Raw genomic sequence first — 21,194 nt, forward strand, 5'->3', positions numbered from 1 at the left:
CCAGAGACAAAGTGAGGGAGGTAATATCTTTTATTGGATCATGTAACAGCTTGTGCTCACCACTGTGGTGCTTCCTGCTGGTTGCTGCAGGAATTAGCTCTGTCCATCAGCAGAGCACCATCCTCTTGTGGTGTCTCACTGTCCGTCACTGCTTTCTTTTCTTTGGCTGAGTTCTGCGCAGACACTCCAAGGGCTGCTCTTAACCCTTTGCCAACCAGAGAGGGACAGCTGCCCTGTCACAGACCAACTTCTATTGGTCAAAGAGACAAGCTTTTGAGTAGCTCCAGACCTGTAGCCCCAGATCTGAAGAAGAGTTTTGGGTATCTCAAAAGCTTGTCTCATTCACCAGCAGAAGTTGGCCCCATTAAAAGATTCTCACCCACCTTGTCTTGACCATCTTGGCATCAACATGGCTACACCAACATTCAGGCATTAGTACCTCTCCATTTAACAGTGCAAGGCAGCAGAAGCAAGCCATTTCGGGGGGGGGAGGCTGTAACTTGGGAACCCCTTTTGTCAAATGACCCAAAATGTGGGTAATTAACACTACCCAGCATACCCATGAGGCATACTGAATTTCAAACAATCCAGTTAACCACTTGGATTTTAGAGCATATACAAAACAGTAGGAATGGAAACTCTACCTGTTCTTTGGTATTGGCATGTGTACAGTGTAACAATCGACAGAGTCCTGTGCCACCTTATAGACTAACAGACGTATTGGAGTATAAGCTTTCGTGGGTGAATACTCACTTCGTCAGATGCAAATGTAACAATGTACATTTTCTTAAATACCCATCCCAATTTAGGGTCCATACATTACCTTGTGAGTGCCACGTACTAGCCTACATAAAACTCAGACTGAGACTACGTTAACCCATATTTCATCAACAGTTTGATCTTTAGCTCTGAGCAAAGCCAACAACCAACCTAGAAATCTTTTTTTAAAAAGGCTGTTTAACCTGGTGCTCAATGACTGACTTGAAATTTGGGTTATTAAACCTACCCCACACTGTATAAAGGAACAGGGTTTTTTTTTATTTTATTTTTTTAATCCAACTAAGTATGTCTATCAGAGATGACTTTGAAAGGTCTGTCAACAGTTATGACTCAACCTTAACTCTAAGTGGTGCTCCCACACTACTGTAATTCAAATCAGTCATACAATTTTGGCTTAAATATAATATCAGTTGATAGGGCGGATTGGAGTTTGTCTAAAACAACGCCAATATGAATCCTTCTCACAAATATTCCCTTCAGTTAAGCCTATGCCCCCTAGAGCTATGAAGATTTCACAAAGCTTTATCCTCATACCTGTTTTGGGATTTCTACTTTTAGTTTGTTGCATTAAAGGTTTGTATGAAAATATGTAGAATAGGTGCCTTCTCGATTTTAATAATCAGAGTTTTCTAAAGCAACCATGGTATTATCAATCTTTTGTCGTATATAGGTGGTGTAAGGAGATGTTGTGTTGGGGCAATAATGCATGGATGACCACAGTTATGATTGCAGAAGATGCAGTGATGCATACCTTATTAGATATTCAAGAGCAGGACTGAGCCAGAGGGATTCAATTTTCACTTGGATAAAGAAGTTCAACTATCTGAAGGCAAAACCCGGCCCTGTGTATTTATGGAGCATAGGGACGGTGTTAAATGTTATAGTCAGCCATGGCAAAAAGGCAGGCTGGGATTTTCAAAAGCTCTCAGCATCAGTCTAACTCCATTCCCATTGGGATAATTTACTACTGACTGTAACGGAAGCCTGCACACAGCTCTTTTGAAAGTCCCCTAGGGTACGTGCACACAGAAAATAAAAACCCAAGGCAACAAAGTCGCAAGTCTGTTGTTCCTGAGCTCTGAACTGTAGAACTAAAAATAGCCGTGTAGACATTTCAACTCAGGCTGGAACCCAGGCTCTGAATCTCTTCCCTCTTGCAAGGTTTCAAAGCCCAGACTCCAGCCCAAACCCAAACATCTACACTGCTATTTTCAGTCCCTCTGCGTGAACCCAAGTCAGTTACTCTGAGCCTCGCTACTGCGTGTCTTTCTTTTGCTCTGTAGAAATACCCAGAGTGTCCATTATTCTGACAGTGGATAGTCCTATGTAGACAGGTAGCAGATTAGAACAGACTGCCCTTCCATCGAACACTCAGATACGCAATACATGAGTAAAGTGGGAACTGTGGTTCAAGTGACCTCTATTAAAAACACCGCCTTTGGGGCAAATTCTGTTTGTCTTTTCACGTGAGAAGTTCCATGAATTTCAGTGGGGCTGCTCATGCTGAGTATGGTGAGCAGGACACAGCCCTGTAAGTGCAATTAAATCAACTTGTCTCTCGAAGGAGATCCAAGTATATAACATTTGAAACATTTTTGTTTGTACTATTCATAGTTTCTGTTCCCTCTGTACAATGTTTCAGTCACCCTGTTATTAAAATCATGTCTTGCTCAATGAGCAGCAAAAGATTTAAATCACTGGTGTAAAGTTACAGTTAGGCTGAAACATCTCATCCTCCATATGGAAGAGAAACATAAAAATGACAATCAAAGGGTGTTTTACACCACGGCCACTCCCCTAATGAGTGAACTAAAATGGAGTCACCCATTCTGAAAGTCAACTCCTTCCACTAAATTTGACTTCTGAATCTAATAGGGAATGTAATACAAGCTTGTACTCCATTTTTCATTAGCATGCACGCTTGTTCCTCAGATGACTGAAGATTAACAGAACAGGAATGACTCATAGGAAAGACTCAGATGCCAACGGGAGTCCGCTAACACTGTACCTAGATTTGGAAATGCATGATTTGTATCTCTTCTACTGATGCCAAGGAAACTGCTGTATATCAACGGCTCGTGGCAGTTTTGAACTTTAAAAAGTACAGAACTCCTTGGGAGGTACAGATGGCAAGACCCACTGAAAAGTGCGTCATAAGCACAATAAGCTTCTGATTTTCAGACTCAACTATCTACTGTGATATAATGAAATAGTCTGATGGATGCAGCAATACATTAACACATGAGAGTCTGAATAATAAATATTACTTTCTGCTGCATCTAACTCACTCAAGTTTGGGGTTTGCTTTTGTCTTCAGAATCATATGAACAAGGCCATAAATAAAACATGCAGCAATATTTTATTACCATAGAATAAGATGCAGTGTTATTTGTTGTAGCACTAACAAAACAGCTCTTCCAGTTGCTCAAATATATTCCAAATATTAATTAATGTGCCATAAATGAGGCGTGTGATAAAGTTTACTGTCACTAATAGATTTGTTTACTCAGGGAAGTATAAGCGAAAGAAAACAAATGGCTAGAAATGCACTAAAATCTTCAGTTACATTAGTGTCTTTATCTGTCCCTGATTCATACTATTGTTCTGTAAGAATAGCATTTTCTTTTGCCTCTCCCTTAACTATTAGATAGTTTCTTCCATCCTGGAGATAGTTGGTGTGGCCCTGAAGGTCCAATTCTGAAAACCATGACCACCATATGCAAGCATTTGTATTGCATTCATGAGTGATCATATCAGAGCATCTCTCCATGCAAGTAGCCTCTTTGTAATATTGTAAATGGGACTACTTGGATGAATAGGGACTAAATTAAAAACTCAACTTATCTTGCATTTTTGTACAACACTCATCACCATAGAACTTAAGTGCTGATTGTCTATGTACATAGTACAGAATGAGATCATCTTTGGAAATCAGTTGCTGCACATCCATGATAGAATATGCAATATGTTTTACATAATACATAAAATGTCAATAAATGGAAGACCTGTATTAGAGCACTGTGAAGCATATCAAGCCAAACTTACCCATGGCCTACTCCATTAGAGGCACTTCATGTCTTTCCTTTACCTGTTTTCCTGGGTCTTCCTCTTGATCAATTGGAAGAAAGAAGCTGAGATCCCAAATCCAGCCATTAACTAGTAAATCGAGAATGCTCCTCTAGCTCTCATTATTTCACAGAGCCATTGTCTGACTGAGCTCTGAGATCCAAAAGAAAGATCTGCATTAAAATTTGTTATGCACAGAGAACAATAAATTCATTTTATTCAAAATAAAAGCTTCCAATTTAAGAAAATTCCTAAAATCAGTCAGTAGCTCAGTCACAGCCTTAAGTCGTTCTAGCTCTACAGCAGATCACTATGTTTTACTTACAAAAAGTTTCACAGCATCAGAGCTCAGTCATCAAAGTGTGCTCCCAGTCAAAACTTGGCATATAAAGAAAGTTTTAAACTCTAAGTGGTTAAAAACTTACATGCACACAGCCAGTTTTTAAAAGAGTCATTTACAACTTCACACTTTGGGGGGGGGGAAAAAAAAAGTAGACAGTTGGCTTCATTCAGCTTTAGTGCGATGTAACTGAAAATAATGGCATCTACTTACACTAGGTCTGAATTTGGCCCAGTGCATTCTGGGCATTCATTTCCTACACATGAAGTAACAGTACTTAAAAAGTCAAAACTGTCCAAAGCTTACTGAAATCCATGTGTAGTGCGGCTTTGCTGCGGTGCGTTCCTCAGTGGGGCTGTGGGGTACCCCACTGCCTCGCTCTAGTCCGCCAGCAGTCTGTGCTCTGCAGCAGTGTGGGACGGCCAGCACACGGTCAGGGACTCAGACCTTTAAGCAGGGGGACTGAGCCAATAGTTCAGATAGCCACCAGGCCCTAGATCAGGGCAAGGCAGCAAACAGTCAGAGACCCAGGACCTTAGGCAGGGGCTGAGTAAGCAGTTCAATAATAGCCCAGGCCCTAGGTCAGGGCGGGACAGCAGGCAAATAGTCAAGAACTCAGGCCTTTACGCAGGGACTGAGTCAATAGTTTCAATATCGGAAGGCCCTAGCCCCTCCAGGCCAGGGGAAAGAGGGAGTCTGCCACCCAAGGAGTTGAGGCAGGGGGGACGCAGGCCCTCCCACTCCATGCGTCCCAGCCCGAGGCCCTAACAGTGGCAGAAACTCGCTGTTGTCAGTGGGGATCCTGGCCGCAACACACTGACATAGGTTCTGGCAGTGTTGCAGCCAGACTGGGGTCGGCTGCCCCCGGGCTACTTCCAACCTCCCCCTCGTAGGGTACCCGAGTCGTCATAGCATCGCTGGCGGTCTCAAACACCATCGGTTCCTCTGGGTAGCTGGCAAGAGGCAGGCTCGGCCAGTCCTCCCCGGGGTAGCTGGCAAGAGGCAGGGGCAGCCGGCCCGGTGCGACATCACGCCGGCCGCGGCCTTTTGCTGTCTCCCCAGAGGGAGCTTGATCACAGATGTCTGGCCTCTCCGGCGGCTGGTTCCCAACTGAGCACTGCCGGTGAGCTTTTATACTTCCGAGTCTGCGCCGTGACCTCTGAGGGGCAGGCGCAGGACCCAGTGACTCCGCCGACACTGGTGTTAGGGGAGGTTCATCCCTCAGCGGGGCATCCCACTGCCTCGCTACACCATGGAAAGGCTCTCACTGACGTTGACAGGTTTTGAGTCAGACCCTATGAGTGACAGTGCTAATATCAAAACTTATTTCTCTTGGGACTTAAAATTAATTTGGCACATAAGACTATGGAGGTAAAGGCTTATATCAAAATCAGTTACACCTCTTGGGGGTAGGGAGAGGTGCAGAGTGTCATTTTCATTTAAGACTTTTTCAAATAATTAATGAGGTATAGAAAACAGTCTAATTCATCTAGATAACTCTGTAAATTTACAGATAGATGTACACCATCATATACAGGCAATTATGGTCAGTTTAGGTCACAGCATAAAATCCAGACTTAAAAAAATATTTTTGAGAGACATGATCTAAATATCTCAGCTACCTATGCTGGATTTGCCTTTAAGCCGCAATTCAGGGAAAAGAAAAAGAAAAAGAAAAAGAACCACACACGCACTTATGCATGTGCTTAACTTTAAGCAACCAAGCAGTCTCATTTAAATCACTGCGAAACACTTGTGTGCTAAGAGTTAAACAATTTGCTGAATCATACCTTTTTATTTGTGACCCCTACATATCATCCATAGTTATAGATGTTAGGTGCATGTCCACAAGACACTAAACCCTTCTATAGTTAGTAACAAATTAAGACTCAGATTACCCAGATTTCTCCCTCATATACTCCAATGTAGCCCCACTGATATCACCATCCACGTCAATGTCATTGATGCACACAACTGAACACTGGGACCAACCCAGCTCTATCTGCCTGAAGATTTCTAGGCATTGTGTAATTAACCTACACTATTCTTGAAGTCTTGCAATAACATCCTATTATCTCAGCACAAATGTTCAAAGTGGACTGAGAGAATTAGATTCAGCAAAAGATAGGGGTAAAAATAGAACTGCAGTCTTGGTTTATGAAAATCTGTAAACACTACTAAAACACATTTTAAAGATATATTTAATGGGTGGGCAATTAACAGAACATCTGCCAGCTAACAAATACAGAGTATAGCTCTTCTCTGATGTACTTTCCTGATGCAGCAAGTCCGGTAGGTGGGACCTTTTTTTGGAAGCACAGGATAGTCTTGCAGCATCAATCTTTTATATCAATAAGGGAAATAACAGTTTCAGAAACACATGGCATGACCTTGAATACCTAGCTGTGAACTCCTAGTTCTGTTAACTATTAATGTGGGTCTGAACTATATGAAATATGTGAAGGTCACTTTCTATTGTGGGGAGGCAGTCATTTTTAAGTTTTGCAATTTTTTGTGAATTAGTCTGTGCTCTTTTAACAGTGATGTCCTGTAAAGGGCCACTATATTGTTTTGTACACAAAATGTTTTATTACAAGTGGGGGGAAAAAATCTTCGAAGTTATCAGTCCACATATCAACACTAATAGGTATATTCATGCATTTAAACTTGATACGATCCCATTCAACTTTGTTAGATTTAGACTGTCTTAGACAATATGCCTGAATTGAAGGAGAGTAAGCCCTTCCTTTTATTCCTATGTCTGAGCTATCCAGACAGTTCTATATTGAGCTTTGCTCTAACCCACTTCAAAATGGAACTAGATCAAAGTACAATACAAAACCATTAGTGTGTATTGGCAAGAGCCACATGGACAGTTGGTGAGGGGTAAGTTCACAGCAGGCCAGGTTGTGAATCAAATGTTCGTGTAGACATGCTGTAAGTGGACACGGTGCACCCCCTGGCTCTCTTCTTTGGCAGATGGGTAAGGGGAGGTAGAATACAGGGGATCCCAAGCTCTGCTTCTATGCCTCACCCATACATTTGCTAGCATAGCTGAGCGGGCCAGTGGAAGCAAGTAGTAATTTGGCCTACATCAGCAAAATAGTACCCCAGTCCCACCCAAGCAGAGGATGAATTAGCCCTCAAAGATGGACAGCTAAAATGTGGATAAAATACTCTGGGAAAAAAAAAGGGGTAACAGCTTTGCTAGGAAGCCAAAGAAAACCAAGCCCACAAGAAGGGAGGTTAAGGGACTCTAGCAGAACACAGGATCCCTTTTGTGGGAGAGTGATGGGAAGAGTGGAAGTTCCAGCAGGTTTTTGATCCATCCTCAAACTCTCTGCTTATTGTTTGGGGGTTTGGACTCACCAAAGGGGAAGGGTGTGAATTCTTCTGTGGCTGTGGGGCCATTATACTTCAGTAGGAGAAGCTTGACAGATTCTCAAAGGAGAGCTGTGCCCAGGGAAAGACACTGGGTGGAGATCTCAGATGATCATTTTGTTTATTTTGGACTCTGGCTGCTCTAGAAAGGGTGGAATTTGGGGCTTAATTTACCCAGCCTGCAATAGGGAAACTGAGGCAGTGGTTTCACTCAGAAGTTCAATCAATTCATCCATCCCAAAGTCTTCTGTTCCATTTGTACTGGTTGTAGAACGTGGAGGACACCATACCACAAAAGCACAAAGAGGACTAGGATCAATAAGAGTAAAAGAAACTGACTAGATAGTCAACTCCATGACAAGAGTAAATTCTAGAACGTAAAGAAAGCTAACCTCCCCTTCCTCCTCCACAACACACACACAAAAACTCAATATGCTGCTTCTCTGGAAGGCTGTGCAATTGTTTTAAGACAGAGTATTGTGCGCTGAAGGTTCAACCTGGTATAGAGAAGATCATTAGCAGAGGCGGCTCCAGGCACCAAGCGCGTGCCTGGGGTGGCAAGCCATGGGGGGTGCTCTGCCAGTCGCCGTGAGGGCAGCAGGCAGGTTGCCTTCGGCGGTATGCCTGCAGAGGGCCCGCTGGTCCCGCGGCTTCGGCGGACCTCCCGCAGGCATGCCGCCAAATCCGCGGGACCAGGGACCTTCTGCAGGCAAGCTGCCAAAGGCAGCCTGCCTGCCGTGCTTGGGCGGCAAAATACCTAGAGCCACCCCTGATCATTAGACAAGAGTTCCAGACCATTTGAAGCCTACTCTACAGACAAGCTGATCTGGAAACTATTAGATACAAATAATCCCCAAGGTAAGGTACAAATGCACATAATTTCATCAAAAATATATGGCTAAAATGTGATGAAATTATGTTCTCTTTACTACCTGGGCTATTGGTGGGGGGGGGGGAGGGGAAGAGAAAGAGAATCAGAATAGGTTTAGTAAGATAAAAAGATACCTAACAAGGTAGAACAGCTAAATGTTATTGCCCACAAACATCAACAGAAAGAAGAAAAGGATTTAGAAATAGCAAGAGCCTGACAAAGCAGTTTAGTTTTCTAACTACTAAGAGAGATAATTATCACATACCCAGTCATCAATGTTAGATAATCAGCATGACAATGGAGATAAATCCCTTGGGTTTCTGACAAGCAGCTTAAAATGTGTCTTATAGCACTGCCATAGAAATGGAAATCCACATCCTACTGAAAAAAATTAGAGAACTATCAAGGAACAGAACAAAATTGGTCCCAGAATAGAACTCTGAAGGATTTCAGTTAATAGCTATAGAAACAGAACACAATCTGCATCGCTGACATATAAGATATGGTCTTTAAGTATGTAACATCAGAGTAAAAATGCAAATCTTATTATCAACACAGGTTTCAGTACCAAGGTGTTTCAAAGGTGCTTTGCAATAATTTTTTTAAAGGTGAGTTAAACCAGCCTACAAAATCTTTAGTGAAAGCTAAAAACACACCCACACCCCCAAGTTTAGACTCAAACAACAGTTGCCATCATGTCAATCCTCTCTGTACATCAAGGAAGAGTTAACAATGTTAGTAGAATCAGTTTGAACATTGGAACTTAAGACTTACCTTATTGGATCAGACTGGAGGGCTATCTAGTTCAGTCACCTGACAGTGGCCAAAAGCAGATGCTTTAAAAATAAAATAAGTAGTAAGAACCCCACAATAAGCATATGTGGAATAATTAGCCTGTGGATCTTTAGTAGTGAGAGACTGACTTAAGCCCTGAGGCATGAGTTTAGTATCCCTTCCATTATTATAAGTAATAAGGATAAGTCTGGATAGTCACAAACATTCAACCCCTTGTAGAGTATTGCATTTTGTGTTTCTGCCTGTGGAGCAAGTTCTTCCACAATTCCCTTCTTTATAGGCTCTAACTTCAGGGCTCCACATTCTGCAACTGAGAATTGGGCAAGACTCCTTTGGAGTCTGTGGAAAAAGTCAACTCACCAGAGCACCCTTTTGTAGTTAGGCACGGCCTAGCCATTTTCTCCTATAGAGTGCACTCTGCCATAGGTCGTTCTGGTCCCACAGCGGTCTGCCTCTTTTGGGGACTTGGTCCTCCAGTCAGGTCATAGTTTAGTTCCACCACTAACAAAAATACAGCTAAAGTCCAAAGGCATACCAACACAGAAGAGCCTTCTGCTTCCTCTGTTGGGGTTCTATACACCTTCCTCGGGGCTTGCAGGGGGACTTAGTCCAACCTTCCACTCTGGTTTCCAGCCACTTATTAAACAGCTAGGTCTGCTTCTTCAGGTATGCTGCTGTTTTCCTGGGCCACTTCTTATCTCTGAGCCCCTCATACTGTTCCTCTGCAGCCTGCACTTATCATGGCTGCTTTTCTGGTTTCTCCCTAGGTCCTACTACCAGCTCTCTGTTTTTCTGCTGGAATTCCAGTCCCTCAGGACTGCCTCTTTGTTCCCTACCCCAGCCTTTTCCAGACCTGGCACAGGAATTAATTCCAGATTGTGACCACCTCCAATCAGTCTTTCCCAGAAAGAGACGGAATTCCCTACCTCTTCTAGAGCTTTCACTTTCTTATTTCACAAACACCCAGCTCCTCCATAGCTGGGCCTAATAAAAAATCAAACCTGACACCCTCCAGGTGCAGCAAGGTGAGCTAATTGAGCTCTCAGACTTCTGTTAACCTTTTGTTCACCTGTGCAGGGTGGACTCCATCAGAGTCTATCAGCATTGCTTCTGCACAAGTCACAGGGGTCTCAGTATACAGGTAGAAGGCACTCTAGGAGATGCCTTCATTACATTCTCATCCTCTCCTGTTCCATGTAGGGCAACAGACAGGAAAAAGAACCTAACTAGCTGGCAGTGCTGCAAATTTACCATACTGATGTCCAGGGCAAGAAGCACATTAAGCAGCTCAAGACTGAGTACAGGAAAACTGGAGACCACGGCTGCACCTCAGGTAATGCGCTGGCTTTGTGCTGTTATATGAAGCTGAGCTCAGAGTCAACAGTGATGCATGATTACCAGGTTAGCTGGGATGATGCCCTGCTGGTCCCAGAATGTAGCCTGGGGACTGAGGGGAACCAACAGTAGGCTCTGAGTGAGGACAATGAAGTGACCCTGTTGCTGAAACCAGTCCCAGAAGCAGGACCGGCTCTAGGCACCAGCAAAGCAAGCACCTGCTTGAGGCAGCACATTTCCAGGGGTGGCATAGTACCGCTGTATTGCGAGGAGCTGGGCTCAGTCCCGGCAGTAGAAAGTGACTCAGCCGCTGCGGTGACTCTGGCTCCCAGGCTCCTGGTGAGATCCCTGAGCCTCGGTGGCTGGTGCTGGGAGCCCAGAGCCCTGGCTGCAGCCAGGAGAGGGGAATCTCCAGCAGGGCCCTTCCTGTTGCTCCCCAGGAGCCTCTCCCAGGGCAGAGCCCCAAGCCTGGCTAGGGCCCCTGCCCTGGGGGCCCCGCTCAGAGGGAAGGTAAGAGAGCCCCCCCCCCTCGTCACACCTGGACTGCAGAGGGAGGGTTTGGCCCCAGGCTGCCCCCAGCGGAGCTGGCTGTGATTCCCTACCATGGGCCCAGGAAAGCTGCCGCCAGCCCCCATTGTGTGCGGGGTGGGGGGAGCCAGCCCATGCTGTGCAGCCCCAAGCACTCAGGAGACAGATCCCCAAATCATGAATGTGTCTGAAAATAATAAATTGGGAGCAGTGAGTGTGAGGGCTGGATATTTGTGGTTAAAGAATTCCGCTCTGGCTGCTGGATGGGGCAGCCCCTTACCACCTCCTGCCTCATGGGGGAGCTGCCCTTGTATCTCTCCCTCTCATTCTCCTCAGCTCCTACTCTGTTTCTCTCCCTTCCCCAGCCAGTGTGCTCTTGCTCTCAGTCTCCCCCTAGCCTCCCCTCATCCCTCCTTTCCTTCATGGTGCCCCCCACTCAGTTTCCCTCTATTGCAGCCCTGTTCCCATCTGCCTCATAAATTTTCCCTCATTTCCCTGCATTGCCCCATTCTCCCTTCAGCGCCCCCATCCCCTTCACCTCCCTCCTACTTTCCTGTTCCTTATCTGCACCCCCTCCCTTCTTCAGCCCCCTCCCGCTCCCCCACCTTGGATATGTCTATGGTTATGTTCTGCATAACTTTGCTGGTCAAATTCTCTGTTTTCATTTTTTTAAATTTTAAACAAAAAAAATTGCAAAGTGCAAACGTAAAAGCCAAAAAAAAAAAAGGGGGGGGGAATGTTCTTGCTTGAGGTGGCAACAAACCTAGAGCCAGCCCTGACCAGAGGAGGCTTTGCCACAGGAGCAGCAGTTGCACATCCTATGGCCATATTCAGAGGAGCTTACTGAGGTGCCCCACTGCCCCCAAGGAGTTGCCCATGGTGGAACCAACAGAAGCCACCCCACTGCCTGGTAAGTTGCTCGTTCCATTTTAATCATTATTAATATAGAAATGGAAGGGATTTCCATTCTACGAACCAGTTAGGGTGACTAGATGTCCCAATCGTATAGGGACAGTCCTGATATCCAGGGTTGTCTTATATAGGCGCCAATTACCCCCCATCCTGATTTTTCTTACTTGCTAGCTAGTCACCCTAGAACCACTGCGGAAGTTATGAGAAGCCCTGGCTAGCAGTATGCATCCACTAATAGCAGATACACGCCAATGGCTCAGCACCCCCACAACAAAACATTCAAAATGGCAACTGGGAAATGCAAACAGTAAAAACGCCTTGAAAGTGAAGCTTTACTGGAAAGGCTCAGATTTTTGCTACAGTATTCCTGTTTCTTAAAAACAATAACTTTCCAGTGCTATGCTTGTCAGCATGCTGCTCTGTAACCACTCAGAGGTGTAACACTCCACATGGAAACAGTGCACTGAGGGGTGGAGAGGCTGGAATTCCGTTCCATTTACAAATCTAGTCCATTTTAGTTAAATGTACTCCAGGGGTGACAGACATTTGTGCCAAATTCAACTAGCATTTGAAATGGTGTCCAGGAATGTGCCAGGGGGTGAGGTTAAGGAGGCTGGCAATGGAGTTCTGGGTGTTGACTGCATGCAGTCATCATGAGCTAAGCCACGTGGAAGCTAACACAGCATCCGATTGATTCTGCCATGAATGCTGACCTAATCTCATGTGCAGCTAGATACAAACTTTTTCTGAAGCAGGAATTCCAGATAGGTAGTTACATTTTGGGGATGGGTGTATTTTCTGGGGCTACCGCACTACCTGCTCAGTTACTATATGTTCGAATGCTGCAGGTTTCCTGTCAGCTGCTTGTAAAAATCTCTCTTTGCCAATTAAGCACCTCAAGTACCATTATGTCCTCCAAAATGTGGAAGGCCTGGAGTGATAGAAACAGCTTTTGTAGCACAGCCACTAACTGCCCACCTCCCCAGGTAGTTCCACTTGGGGGGTGGGGGAGGGAAGAAGCAGCTTTGCATTTCTGAACTTACCTTTGTCTGCACTTTTCACTACCATTAACCAGGCTGTATCCAGGGAAGTTCTGTGGTCTGAAGCATCTGTCTCACAATATAGCAAGTTCAGTTTGGAAAAAGTAACATTTTAGTCCTTGAAATGCCACAAGGATTTTTTGGGCTCCTGCATTATGCTATTTGAGACAATAACTTTGTGTCTTGTCCTAGTCCAGACTGCTGGACCTCAACAGGCTGCAGCATAGGTACCAACTGGAGCACCCACGGGGAAAAAAATAGTTCGTGCTTAGCACCCACTGGCAGCCACGTGGGTCAGTGCCTCACCCTTCCTCCCCAGTATCTTCCACCCACTGGCAGGCCCTGATCAGCTCCTCCTCCTCCCTCCCAGTGCCTCCTGCTGGCTGTGATCAACTGTTCAGCAGTGTGCAAGAGGGGAGATGGGGAGGAGAGAGGGCAGGGCCTGGGGCGCTGAGGAAGTCCACGCCTATGGGCTGCACAGTACCTGAACAGCTTGCCCACACTGCAGCAGAAGGCTGTGCCAACATAGCTTCAAAGCCTAGTCCAAGAGGAAACTTTCCCATGATGAACTTATGGTTGAAGTTTTAGATTGGTCCTAGACCTGCTTGTTGGCACTAAGGCAGAGGGACTTACCGCTAGAAGAAAGGCTCAGGCTGGCTGCACAGCTTGAGGAGAGGGTTGCAGCATGGAGCGGGAAATCACTTCACAGTTCCTGGAGGAGAGGAGAACAGAGCTCAGCAGGAAACTGTTTGAGCAGCTGCTGTCACTAATGGCTGCAAGAGTACTGGCTCCTGCTGCATCACCCACACCACAGCCTGAGTCCCCTCTCCAGTACCCTGTGAAACAGCATGGGAAACTCCATTGCTCAGTGACCTGTGCAATCAGGCCCCATGAGCAGCTGAGAAGGATGTGGTGGTGGATGTTCAAACTAACTGTAATGCGAATGGGGGCAGTGCACCATGCTCAGAGGGCTAGAGCAGTCACATTTTATGCAGGCAATAGAGAGCCTGGGATATGGTTGGGTTGACTTGGGTCTGTGTGCTGCCTGGGGGTGCCCGATACCCAGGTTCAAGAAAATTCTTAACATAGGTTTAATAATCAGGGTAGATGCTCAAGCTCTGGGTTCTCTAACCCAGGATCTGCTGACTCAAGTAACACTTACCCTGGGCTTACATTGCAATGTAGATATACCCATAGAAAAGTGGGTGTGTGAGGAAGTGTACTGTTTCTTTAAAATCTTCAACAGGAAAAAGGGCTGGGTATGGAAAGTTTTGGTAGAAGATCTGCAGCCAACACAGTGAGAGAGCAGCTGTAGAATAACACTGTCTTGGATTGATAAATATTAAGAAAAACAATTGCAATTCTTTGTCATTGCTGCAAGACCCACTTGTCACTCTAGCTCACTTGAGTAAAAACTGACACCAGGATTTCTGAACTGGAGTATGAAAATAATCAAGGTGAATATGCAGTTCTGCTGGGCTTCAGGAACCAGTTATACTACATGCTTAGTGTACAAAACAGACCAAGAGCATAAATGGTCATCCAAATGAACATTCACTAGACAGAAACATAACATTTATTTCACAGGAGGTGGGGGAATGGTGACTGTCCATTAATCCTTGGCACTTTTCCCTCATTTCCTGATCTAACTCTCTAACATTTTAAGTAGCAAGTGAAATATGGTGATTCCTCCTTTCCAGCTAGGAGGAGGAGCAAATGGCTACTTTTTTAGCTGCTAATAGTTGATCAAGAAAGCTGTGGAGCAAGAGACCTTTGTTCATTAAGTAGATACTTTTACCGTGCCCAGCCTTTGATAGATTGAATTTATTGCTCAGATTTAAGGCACAAATATCATTGGACTCCACCAAGAGTTTTTGCTAGTCTGTATTGGCTATGCAGTTGTCATAACCTATTCCCAGATTTGGACCTTAGCGTCCAAAATATGGGGGTTAGCATGAAAACCTCTAAGCTTAGTTACCAGCTTGGACCTGGTAAAGCTGCCACCACCCAAAAAATTAGAGTGTTTTGGGGCACTCTGGTCCCCCCAACAACCTTCTCTGGGGACCCCAAGACCCAAATTCCTTGAGTCTCACAACAAAGGGGAATAAACCATTTCCCTTTCCCCCTCCAGGTGTTCCCTTCCTGGGTTCCTGGAGAGATACACAGAAGCAAGCTCCGTGAATCTAAACAGAGGGATTCCACCCTCTCCTATTTCCAGTCCTGGAAACACAAGCACTTCCCTCTTCACCCAGAGGGTATGCAAAGTCAGGCTAGTAAATCTAACACACACACACACACATTTCCCCCTGACTTCTTCCTCCCACCAATTCCCTGGTGAGCTACAGCCTCAATTCCCTGGAGTTCCCCACCAAAGAAAAAACTCCAACAGGTCTTAAAAAGAAAGCTTTATATAAAAAGAAAGAAAAATTACATAAAAATGGTCTCTCTGTATTAAGGTGACAAATACAGGGTCAATTGCTTAAAAGAAATATGAATAAACAGCCTTATTCAAAAAGAATACAATTCAAACCACTCCAGCAATTACACACATGTAAATACAAAAAAAACCCATATAAATCACTATCTGATCTTTTGTACTTACAACTGGGAAACAGAAGATTAGAAAAGCAGGAGACAGAAAAAAATCACTTCTCATAGCCGACAGAGTACAGGCAGAAGACAAGAACAAAGAACTCAGACACAAACTTCCCTCCACCCAGATTTGAAAAAGTCTTGTTTCCTGATTGGTCCTCTGGTCAGGTGTTTCAGGTTACTTCTTTCCAGGTGTAAAAGACATTAACCCTTAGCTATCTGTTTATGACAGCAGTATGTATAGTGTGTCAGAAGCAAATGCTATCTGCTTTTTGGAACATAAATCATGGATCCCAGTTTTTAAACTTGGTCTAAATAGGACATTCAAATCTAGTAACTGGGACACTCAGAGCAAATAAATGCTTGTGTTACACAAGCAAGTGCCCATTCACTGTCCTAGTGAATTAAGGCATCTATCTGAGAAGTGGGTCTGCAATATGGAATTGTCTAGTTTCCTCTCCCTCTTGTGTACCAGTGAAGATGCATTCTAGATAGGTTCTCCCACCAATGTAGGTACTCCACCTCCCACCAGAGGCAAAAGGAGAATTCTCCTGTCAACCTAGCACAGTTGTCTACCTAGAATAGGCCGACACAACATGCGGCCCACGTGGGTTCACTGTGCGGCCTATGGGCAAGCGATCGGGCGGGGCTGCTGAGTTTGCCCCCTGCCTCACAGCCCCACGTGCACATGCTGCGCTCCAACCACCCTAACGGCCAGAACCGCCCATGTCTCCATCTCCCGCTTCCCCCGCATGGCATACAGAGGGTGCATCACTTCCAGGGCCTGCTGAAGCGGGAAGTGCTGGACATGAGGCAGAGCCAGTAAGTGGTGAATGAGGGATAGGGGTGCCTGGCCTCCATAGTGATTGTGGGCGGGAGGGTTGAACTGTCTGTGGGCAGCCAGGATATCCCCAGGAGGATGGGGTGTATGTGTGTGTGGCATCTGCCCTGCTCTGCCTCAACTGCTGCCCTCTTCCCTGGTCCAGAGATCTTCCCCGGCTCCTATCACACTGCCCCCCAGGCTCCCTGTGTTTGTGTGTTGGACAGTTACATCCAATCCCGTCACACTGCCCCCCTTTCCTGTCCCCTTAGTTCATAGCTCCAGAAAATCCCTTCAGACTGTCCCCCTTTTCCCCTCCCCTTATTTCATGGGGGGATGATGAGCTGGGCAGGCCATGGTGGCAAGGCTTTATATTTGGGGGTGGGGGGGTTGTTTCTGTGGGACCAGGCAGTGCTGGGGCAGGAGATGTGTTTCGAGGGCCTGGACAGCGTGGAGGTGTGTTTCGGCAGGGCCAGGGGGAGGGAGGGTTCAGCCCTCAGCTGTTTTCTTTGGAGTAATATGGCCCTCACTGCTTCATGAGTTGTACAGGCCTGACCTAGCACTTTCTACCCCAGGGTTTAGGTCATTTTGACTGTGTCACTCAAGAGTGTGGATTTTTCACACCCCACAGTGGTGCAGATACACCAGCATAATTTTCTAGCGTAGTTCAGACCTTAGCTGGGCATATTTTACCAGAAGGAAGACAGCTATTCAAAAGTCAACTACAAAATGACCATGCTAGCAGAACCATATAAAGAAAGGAAGAATAATATGTAAAGAAACAGTCAGAGTTGGCTTCATGATTTGATTCACTTTTGGTTCCTGAAGCAGAACTGTTTGGTTATTTTATAGTTTAGTGTAAAACAAAATATATGGCTACATAAAGTCAGGGTGAAAGTCAGACCATGGGACACTAATGTGATGTCTGGCAAAAGTGAACTTCTGTCCCAGAACAACCCCAGGAGATTCTTTCAGTTGTATTTTTTAAGCTTGTTTTTAATATTTGCCTGTACTCGAGCTGATGTAATTTCCACAATGTCTGTCTATACTCCAAAATAAAACAAATCTAGCAGAAGTGAGTCATTTGCTGACTTTAAGGCATTATAATATATAGATATGTTGGTGCCACTAAGCATAACCCTAAGTAACTTGGGAGGGTGGAAGGCCACAAGGGTATGGAGCCTCCCTGTTTTAGGCCTCAGCAAACAAGAGTCCTTCCATGTTTGAACTTTAATCAACCTAAAAAAAAGCCAGTAGCCGAAGAGGGCCAGGTGTAACAGCCGTTATCAGTTGCAACACAGCTCAAACCCGTCTAAAGCAGTAATAATGAGGCCTGCATGTTTCTGGCTAAGGGAGCAAGATAACAGTTCAGAAGAAGAAAGGACAAGATAGTAGTTCAAAAGAACAGGCCTAACAAGCTAGACCTGTAGCCACCAACATTGCTTAACTGTTTAATATAACTGCTTAATGTAACTGCTACAAGGGGGAATAAAGGGGGTGTGAGAAGGGAAGAGCTTAGCTAAAGTAGAGTATAAAAAAGGTAAACTGCTTGTATTAGATGTGCTTGATCTGAGACGTCCAAGTCTTCCTGCACTGCTTTGAGATCTCAAATAAACTTTGCTTGCTTCTGCACCTTGGTGTGTTCATTGGCACTGTGCACACCGGGCAACTAACCCCGCTGTTGCTCGCCTCGGGCATCTTTTGCCAGCAACAGTTTATGCACAATACAAGAAATCTTCCAGGCATACAGTTTGCACTCTTACATACCGTACTTGTCAGTAAAAGCAGCAAAGGACCCGAGGGCACCTTATAGACTAACGGATGTTTTGGAGCATAAGCTTTCATTGGTGAATACCCATTTCGTCAGATGCATCTGACGAAGTGGGTATTCACCCACGAAAGCTCATGCTCCAAAACGTCTGTTAGTCTATAAGGTGCCACAGGATCCTTTGCTGCTTTTACAGATCCAGACTAACAGGGCTACCCCTCTGATGCAGTACTTGTCAGTGTATTTTGTAATGCACAAATCTCAGATATAAAATGCTACCATTCAAAGTGAATGCCCATTGGTTCTACATTCAGAAGCATTTCACCCTTCCACAGAAGTCAGCTTGGGGACATTTACCTTCATGTTTCTGTAACATAACAATGGGCCTTCCTATTGACTGTCAGTCTAGAGCTCCATTTGGCCCCCCATCCTCCTTCCCCATGAGCAGCCAGGTAGGATGGAGGGAGTGTGGTATTTAAGAATGTTTACTGATGCCATTAGGGCGATAAATACAAAAATCCAAATTCATCTAGTAAAATCTCAGTGTGGTTGGAAATAAGCATGAGAGGGATTTTTCCCTATTTAAGCAGAAGGCTTTTCTCTTTGTTGAATAGCTCAGTGATGACAAGAGACATTTCAGAGTCTTTAATAGCTTCTTTTCCTCACACAAATCGCTCTGTATCTCAAACTGGACAGCATGTAGCATGTCTTCTCAGTTTAAGAGGTGGGATCTAGCTAAAGTAACTTCTCCAAAATTATGGTGTTAAAAACAAATATGTAAGGGAAATTTGTATGCATCCAAGCAGGAGCCAGATCTTCAGGCCAAGCCAAGCTGATCATGATGGGATCAAGACACCTTTCCACTCACCTGATGCTGGGGATACCTAGAGAGCAATTCAGCCCCCTGCATAACTTAGGGCAGCCTTTGGGTCTCTGAACATTAAGTGCTTAGTGTCTATGAAAATAAGTTCTTAAAAATGTACAGTCAAAATGTCAGCAAACTCAGTGGAATAAAAATCATGGATCTCCAGGAAATTCTGCTATAAACATGTATCAAAAGCAGCAGGTTCCAGTGATAAGCATATCATAAACCTCTGTGGAGTTTGATCATTTAGTGTATCATGCTTTAGATTCTTCATCTCAAGGAAATTTTCTGCATAAGAGGAAGCGATCTTGGTCCTATCCAACAGCAGCAAGATTTTTTTAGCTGTCTCTGAAGAAAATTTCCTCCTATCATTTCAAGTGCATCCAGTTTCTAAAATAATAAAGTGGAATAAAGGCAATCTCTAGAGCCCAGTACAGTACTTTGTAGCATCTCTCCATGAGAAAAAGGTTATGGCCACAATCCTACAACAGTTTGTCTGAGCAGATTTCCATGCCCGTGCAGGGCACCAATGGGTGGCTCTGTCAGTGCAGGAGGCCACCTGCCTCAAAATAATGTGGTGCCCTTAAACCTTGAAAAGTGACTATAATCAGGCAGGGGCAGATTGATGATTTTACCACCCCTAGGCCCTGAAAGGATTGCTGCCCCCACCTCCACATGAAGTTTGGTTTTTTACAAATTCATTTGAATTAAAACAAATAAATATCATTAAAATTGAACATTTACAAGTTTTTATTATAAAATTACAAGTACAGCAGAACCTTGCTTGAATGTGCATCTATAGCGTGATTTTACTTATAGTGCGGGACCACGCATAGATCCAAAACTGAGAACTGCTTAATTTCTTCCTTCCGGTCATCATATTAACATTTAGGATTCTTGTGAGCATGTTTATTAAATGGCATCACACCATCATTGGTGGTTTCAATATGCGCTATGATTGGTAGACTCATGGCATCACTGATGCTGTGATTACAAAAATGCTGCTATTATAAATTTACCGCCCCTGCAAATTTGCCACCCTAGACTTAGGCCTTGTTGGCCTAGGCAATAATATGCTGCTGTAATCCAGTGGTCCTCCTGAAGTCACCCAGAATGATGGATACAGGTTCCTGTGACCATTTAAGATTTAATTCCTTTAGGTTTCAGTTAAAACATACTTTAGCCTAAGAAAATGTTATTTGCTTGCATTGGGTTTGTTAACTTTGTTTTAATACATCTCCCTAGGTCTGATGGTCTGACATTTAAAGTGATAGCAATACATCTAAAATTTCATATATCACACTCTCTCTCTTTATAATAAGAATCATAGATAAGCAGCCATATAATGGCAAGACAGTTTATTTTGCCAAACTCCCCTGGTGGAATTATGAGAATGAAACCGTAGAAGAGTCATTATAGTGAAGAGTAAGTCAGTATTTCTACAATAAATCCAGATTTACAGTAGGTCACTCCAAACTGCAGTATGTTCCAGCTTTTTACAACAGACATCTTATATGTAAAATCCCTACACACACAAAAACGGTATGAAGTAAAATCAGTTGAGTGAGTACACGAGGTTATACAACTAGGATTTGTAACCATTTCAAGATTTGAGGGTTTTTTGGTCCAATCCCTTCCTGAAAAAACTTTAAGCGGTAAAACATGAAGTGACAGTATATACAGGTCTCTAAGCAGATGGTCAAGGCATCTGTACTGCTTTAAGCTTGCTTAACAATTTTAACAGGTTCACTTGATAGATACGCATTCTTCTCTCCCCTTTGGCATACTAATTTCATGATTCATTGCAATGGTTTTAACTCGGTGCTTCACAGACATGCCACAACTTGACATATATACAATTTACACTTAATAGAAGTAGTAAAAGAACTTGTGTTCCATTATACTTACCCAGGTTTGGTTTTGGCCTGAAATTATACTAGCATTAAAATGTATGCTTTGCTACCAAGTGAGAGGTATCTCTCCAAAACTGTATTTTGTTTCTCCTTTTAAAAGGATATGATTTCTGGGGGATGGTTTATGAAGCATAGAAGGGTGTCTTGTCTTGAAGTTTGCCATAGACACGTACTTTAAAAATGCAGTC

This window comes from Gopherus flavomarginatus, chromosome 5 (genome assembly GCF_025201925.1).
Source record: "Gopherus flavomarginatus isolate rGopFla2 chromosome 5, rGopFla2.mat.asm, whole genome shotgun sequence".
In the NCBI taxonomy this organism is placed as follows: domain Eukaryota; kingdom Metazoa; phylum Chordata; order Testudines; family Testudinidae; genus Gopherus; species Gopherus flavomarginatus.